The sequence below is a fragment of the Ornithodoros turicata genome, unplaced genomic scaffold, assembly GCF_037126465.1.
Source record: "Ornithodoros turicata isolate Travis unplaced genomic scaffold, ASM3712646v1 Chromosome135, whole genome shotgun sequence".
NCBI lineage: Eukaryota > Metazoa > Arthropoda > Arachnida > Ixodida > Argasidae > Ornithodoros > Ornithodoros turicata.
In genome coordinates this window covers 1-7,392 of record NW_026999312.1, presented here as the reverse complement: position 1 = coordinate 7,392, position 7,392 = coordinate 1, and the positions used below count along the sequence as shown (strand labels likewise).

The window sequence follows — 7,392 nt, the reverse complement described above, 5'->3', positions numbered from 1 at the left end:
GTGAGCGCAGCGCCACCGCCATTACCACTTCACGGACCGTTGTGCATTTCTCGTACTGCGACGACTGAACGCCGAAGATGGAATTACAAATGATATCAACAAAGACAATTTAGGTTTTTAAAAAGGAAGGTCCAGAACTACTACGGTACAGCTGTCACCCAGCCGGCAGGCGTCTTCTGCAAACCACGGCTACGAGAGCCGCCCGTCAGTATACCCGCACGGTCCGTACGTACCATGTCTGACATAAAAAATATTTTCTCGCGCTTATGGAAAAGTATTTTTTTACTTTTTCTATATGGTTTGCTTTGCATTTCGAGCTATCATCTGCATACCTTTTTACTGCTGCCCGTCGACCGCTTCACTTTCAAAATTCGCATCGAAATCACCGAACTTTGAACAAAGTTCAAACTTTGAGATTAAATGTAGCAAACACTACTGCGAATTGAATCTTCAAAATAAATTAACTTATGGTATTGGAAGTGGTTAATATCCTCAATTTTTCTTGGATTTCTCACTCATCTGGAAAGTGTCCTTAGCGAGGCCCAAAATAGGACGAAATAGCCCCGCGAATGGGGTCCGTTTGACTGGTCAAATGTGGAACAAGCGGGAATATTTTAACCTTGGCACATTATTTGAACCCTGCTCTCTCGTTCTGCACCACAAAAACCTGTCCAGCTGCAATATTCTGCCCACTAGTCTACTTACTTCCCGGTATGGTTTGCGTCATTCTTACAAACTTTGCCCCGGCGTAAATTCTGAGCGGGCAAATATTTTCGAGTAAATCTCGGACACATGCCTTTTCCTGTCGTAAGGAATGGGTGGTAATTTTTTGAACCAAAATTGGGGGGGGGGTCGAGCGCACCCATTGGATCATTTCGCCTGGAATGACCCACGTGGTTTTGGAAGGCACTGTAGGACAAACGTTTCCATACACAATTTTCTCTTTTCAGCTGACGTAAAAAAAAAAAAACGTAACTGCTGCTATCATGTATTAGTTTTTCATTCCGTACAAGGTGGCGCCACAATCAACCCATTATTCGACACGTTTCGGCTCACGTGTTTTGCCTCTAGGCCTGAAGGAAGAGGGTTTCGTTATGCACGTGGTTTTGGAAGGCACTGTAGGACAAATGTTTCCATGCACGATTTTCTCTTTTCAGCTGACGTAAAAAAAAACGTAACTGCTGCTGTCATGTATTAGTTTTTCATTCCGTACAAGACTGCGGTGGCGCCACAATCAACCCATTATTCGACACGTTTCGAATCACGCGTTTTGTCTCTAGGCCTGAAGTAATAGGGTTTCGTTATGCACGTGGTTTTGGAAGGCACTGTAGGACAAATGTTTCCATGCACGATTTTCTCTTTTCAGCTGACGTAAAAAAATAACGTAACTGCTGCTGTCATGTATTAGTTTTTCATTCCGTACAAGACTGCGGTGGCGCCACAATCAACCCATTATTCGACACGTTTCGAATCACGCGTTTTGTCTCTAGGCCTGAAGTAATAGGGTTTCGTTATGCACGTGGTTTTGGAAGGCACTGTAGGACAAATGTTTCCATGCACGATTTTCTCTTTTCAGCTGACGTAAAAAAAAAACGTAACTGCTGCTATCATGTATTAGTTTTTCATTCCGTACAAGACTGCGGCGGCGCCACAATCAACCCATTATTCGACACGTTTCGAATCACGCGTTTTGTCTCTAGGCCTGAAGTAATAGGGTTTCGTTATGCACGTGGTTTTGGAAGGCACTGTAGGACAAATGTTTCCATGCACGATTTTCTCTTTTCAGCTGACGTAAAAAAAAAACGTAACTGCTGCTATCATGTATTAGTTTTTCATTCCGTACAAGACTGCGGCGGCGCCACAATCAACCCATTATTCGACACGTTTCGAATCACGCGTTTTGTCTCTAGGCCTGAAGTAATAGGGTTTCGTTATGCACGTGGTTTTGGAAGGCACTGTAGGACAAATGTTTCCATGCACGATTTTCTCTTTTCAGCTGACGTAAAAAAAACGTAACTGCTGCTATCATGTATTAGTTTTTCATTCCGTACAAGACTGCGGCGGCGCCACAATCAACCCATTATTCGACACGTTTCGAATCACGCGTTTTGTCTCTAGGCCTGAAGTAATAGGGTTTCGTTATGCACGTGGTTTTGGAAGGCACTGTAGGACAAATGTTTCCATGCACGATTTTCTCTTTTCAGCTGACGTAAAAAAATAACGTAACTGCTGCTGTCATGTATTAGTTTTTCATTCCGTACAAGACTGCGGTGGCGCCACAATCAACCCATTATTCGACACGTTTCGAATCACGCGTTTTGTCTCTAGGCCTGAAGTAATAGGGTTTCGTTATGCACGTGGTTTTGGAAGGCACTGTAGGACAAATGTTTCCATGCACGATTTTCTCTTTTCAGCTGACGTAAAAAAAAACGTAACTGCTGCTATCATGTATTAGTTTTTCATTCCGTACAAGACTGCGGCGGCGCCACAATCAACCCATTATTCGACACGTTTCGAATCACACGTTTTGTCTCTAGGCCTGAAGTAATAGGGTTTCGTTATGCACGTGGTTTTGGAAGGCACTGTAGGACAAATGTTTCCATGCACGATTTTCTCTTTTCAGCTGACGTAAGAAAATAACGTAACTGCTGCTATCATGTATTAGTTTTTCATTCCGTACAAGACTGCGGTGGCGCCACAATCAACCCATTATTCGACACGTTTCGAATCACGCGTTTTGTCTCTAGGCCTGAAGTAATAGGGTTTCGTTATGCACGTGGTTTTGGAAGGCACTGTAGGACAAATGTTTCCATGCACGATTTTCTCTTTTCAGCTGACGTAAAAAAATAACGTAACTGCTGCTATCATGTATTAGTTTTTCATTCCGTACAAGACTGCGGTGGCGCCACAATCAACCCATTATTCGACACGTTTCGAATCACGCGTTTTGTCTCTAGGCCTGAAGTAATAGGGTTTCGTTATGCACGTGGTTTTGGAAGGCACTGTAGGACAAATGTTTCCATGCACGATTTTCTCTTTTCAGCTGACGTAAAAAAATAACGTAACTGCTGCTATCATGTATTAGTTTTTCATTCCGTACAAGACTGCGGTGGCGCCACAATCAACCCATTATTCGACCACTGATCTCTATGTATAAAGGCTGGATCGCGCATGGGAGAGGGGCTCGTGGGGGAGAGGCGTGCCTTCGGGCCGCCATGTTGGTGGGCCCTAAAGTGCTGTGTGTGCCCATAGAAAACAATGGGAGGCAACAGAGATTGTGAGTATTTATTGCGCTGCTAGCATTGATCGTTTTTTGTCATCACACAATTTTGTAAGGTGCCAGTATACTGATGTATCCTAACGGTGTTTCACAGGTGTCCTGCCGTTCGATTCTTAATTACGTTATGTTTTGCATTCCGAAACTAGACCGTCACTGCAGTGCAGCGCTGGGGATTGTACTACAGCACGTTTCCCAGCCAATATTTCAATAAGAAACGACGTGAGATTAACAACAACCATGTATATAATATCCCGTACTGCGTTCTGGACAAAAATTGTTCCATAAAGAACGGCCCGGGAAAAGATATACTCGCATGGCAGAAAGAGATCGTTCTGTAGAGTCACAGCCGTTGTTTTAGCCGTGTATGCGTTTAGTATGATTTATGTCAAGCATCGCCTTAGAAAGAGTCTTTTAGTAAACGACAGCGGTGCTTTGCCTCGCAAATATGGACACACCGAAGCAGCCCAAATAATTACTTCACGCAATTAGATCACACTCGTTAGGACAGTTAATCAGGTAGTGATGTAAGCTTAATCAATTAAGTTACTTAGAAGGTGATAACACCTCCTTGAGACACAGGACTTATCTCTTTTTGAAGTACAGCCCTTCTATGTTTGTTTGCTTCTTCCTTTATTTGTTCTGATTATTTGCAGGCGCGGTTGTGCCAAACTGAATGTCCTTCTCCAGCACACACATGCTTTTGTTGAATACAACTGCAGTGTGAGAAAAGCTGCTTGGGGATGGGCTATCCAGTGCTGACTTTGTCATGCTTGTTATGTGGAGCATGTTCCAAAAAATGCAGCTCCACGTATGGTCTTCAAATTGCAACAGGACTATTTGGAGCTTGAAACAGTTGTGATTTTGTCATTTTGGCCCTCGTGTACCCAGTGTGTGAAACGCAAACAAAGAAGTCTAACATGATATGCTTTTGTAATGAAGATCACTGATGATGAGTAAAGAGAATATACGAGTTCTAGTTTATTCAATATTTTATATCATTCATTATATTCCGCACCAACAAGCTAACTATTAATAATAAAAAAACTGAATTCATTCTCTTCCATAGCCCTCAGAGGAAACTACCGCTGCTGCCAACTTTAACGCTAAATGGTAGCTCTCTTTTACCTACTGGCAAGGTAACGTTCCTGGGAGTAACGTTAGATACCCATTTCAAGTTCACAGCACACATCTCAAACATATGTCAGCGTGCGGCTTATGGCCTTCATGCGTTATCCAAGGTCAAATATTTTTTTCCACTCCATACACTTGTGTCATTATATTACGCTTTCATACATTCCCCACCTCTCTTACTGCATCACATCATGGGGATCCACATATATCTCTCATCTCTAAACCGCTTACAAAGAAGAGCTATTCGCATCATTACATTCACTCCCACAGTATGCAGCAGTCGCCACCTCTTCATATCACTGCGTATTTTGCCACTCATGCAGCTGTTTCATTTCCGCGTTCTACTGCTTCTGTACAAGCATTTGTCAGGTGTCTTCAACAATCAGCGTCTTGCAGTAGTCGTTCCATCTAGATCACCTTGTAATTTTCTCCTGCCACGCACAACAACCAACTACGGGAAGCAAACATTCACCTTCGTTGCTGCCAAACTATGGAACGCCTTGCCCGATAACCCAAAGTCAGTACGTTCGTTCCAACGTTTTCGGATCATCTTACGGAACCATTTCATGAATTAGTTACTCATATTCATACACATTCTTTTCATGCACGCTTTTTCAACTATTTGTCTTCTTTCACCCATGGGCTTTTTTGCCTACGCTGTTCACCTTCATAAACGTCACATTTTTGCTCAATCTCAGTTGTTTTTATTTCTTATATTTATTTAATTTGTTTGTTCTTTTACTTTTGTGCGTATTGTGCTTTGTCCCATACTGTGACAGTACATCGTTATATTGGATACCTTGTTCTGATGTTGTCGCCACATACATGATATTCAGATTGTTTCCGGGAGGCCCCACCTCTAGCTATGCTACGGGGCCCCCACTGTGTACTATGTATTGCAAATACTACTAACAAAATTGAAATGGAATTGAAATTATTCAATATTTTATGTCAAGTTTATACAACATCGAGTTTATTCAAGTTCAAGATTTATTTCTTGCACTTATGCGTTTCAGGATACAATGAACGTGCAGGGAGGTCGCAAAAGACTACATTTATTGTTTTGTGACCTTGCTACAATGGCAATATATATTTTAGGAATGACAATGGTCTGGTACGCTCTCTAAATTTGTAGCACTCAATTTTAGGTTGGAATGAGCAATGCATAGCAATTTCCCTCCTGATATTTTCTCATATATGCTGAATTTTAAATTTAGTGTGATCGAATATGTGATAATATAATAATAATATATAAGAATATAATATGTGATAAATGAATGTGATCAACAGTAGATGTAAACAACATGAGTAGCCAGAGAAGTGCATTATCAATAAATAATTTTCTTCTTATAGCGTATATGTACATGCCTATTAACTGAAACAATTATCACAGTTCCCTGACAAGTTTTAATTTCTGAGAGTGTACTGTAGAGGCTCTACAACAGTTCATACAAGGTATTATATACTGTGAATGCCTTTAAAAATCCCATGTGACACATATGCCTTTACTTTCTGGAGGTGCTGTGGTAGTCAAAGTTTGTGGGCATTACGCAGGTTCTGCACCCATTTCTTGAGTATGTCGAGGCAGCCGTGAAGTAACCTGCATTGATGATGATTATTCCAATTTTTATGGTGCATCGACAACAAAGGAAATAATACATCTGAACATTGGTTTGGGTGTAACCAGTTAAAAATGAATATGTTGTTTAATAAATGCATTGGACAAATGTTAAAACATCAGTTTAAAACATGGTTTACAATCCCTGTATCTTCTAAAAATTCAAAAGATTAAAAACTATTCCAAAAAGAATATGGGGAACTCTTCTAAAAAGAATTATAATCTCTAATTATTATATTGATGGGTGAAGGAGCCTAAAGTGTAAGGTGTGTTTCTGATGTGAACATGTAAGAAAATATGCAAAACTGAGAGAGGCTAACCACAGTGCGTGCACTGAGGTTGTTCCTTCCTGTAAAGTAGAAACCAGTGGATGAGGAACGTGATACTTACCTGTACACCCAGCCGTATCACACTGCACAGATTATTCACTGGGTAGCCCTCATGACGAAACCTGTATTGAGAAACCACTTTTGCCTTAAAAACTGCTACAAATAGCGCGACACGCTACAAATTATTACTATCGTAACAAGCTGACGATACAGCTCAGACACAAAGGCGTTATTCAAGTCGCGCCACACCACCGTTACGTAGGATTCTTTGTCACAAATCAAACCAAGGCACAAAACAATACCAATACATGAAAAAAGGTGACAATCTCATTATGACGTAATACCGAACTTGTGCGCGAAGGTAATTCAAAGAAATGAATGTGGCACTTGCTTCCGCAGAGAACACGGTGTACCATGCTAGCAATGCATGCAAAAAAGCGCTCGAGTGCTCGCACATATATTAATGACAACACTACCTGTGTAGTGTAACGTGTTCTTTCAAGCATATTATGCACTCAAACTGTATTTGCCGCCGGGTAAAATGCAAGTGTGCTCGATTGAACGTCGGAAGAGCGATCAAGCAACCTGCATCCAGTGCTCGTCTGGGGCAAAAAAACACTTCATAATGGGCAACTAAATATACAGAATGGACGCCTATTTATTCCTTGATGAAGAGTGACTCACCTGTATAAATTTAGGCCCTGTAACCTTGCCAGTACGGTTGGTACGACCGTAATTGCAAGAAGTTGCCATGATCGCTGCGGCGACTGTTGTGGGTACAGTAAGATGGCGGCCGGTTTCTTCACGCTCGCGCTCCCTATCCGCGATCCAGCCTTTTACAATCGAGATCAGTGTATTCGACACGTTTCGAATCACGCGTTTTGTCTCTAGGCCTGAAGTAATAGGGTTTCGTTATGCACGTGGTTTTGGAAGGCACTGTAGGACAAATGTTTCCATGCACGATTTTCTCTTTTCAGCTGACGTAAAAAAATAACGTAACTGCTGCTATCATGTATTAGTTTTTCATTCCGTAC

General features: G+C 41.6%; 1 long non-coding RNA gene across 1 annotated transcript; it reads right to left on the bottom strand.

Annotated features, from left to right (window-relative positions):
- Positions 1–5,751: 5,751 nt before the first annotated feature.
- LOC135372253 (uncharacterized) lies at positions 5,752–7,199 on the bottom strand. Its single transcript, XR_010415917.1, has 3 exons — positions 7,043–7,199; positions 6,420–6,480; positions 5,752–6,011 (listed from the first exon to the last, which is right to left on the bottom strand). It is a non-coding gene; the product is annotated as an uncharacterized LOC135372253 (long non-coding RNA).
- Between the last annotated feature and the right edge of the window lie 193 nt (positions 7,200–7,392).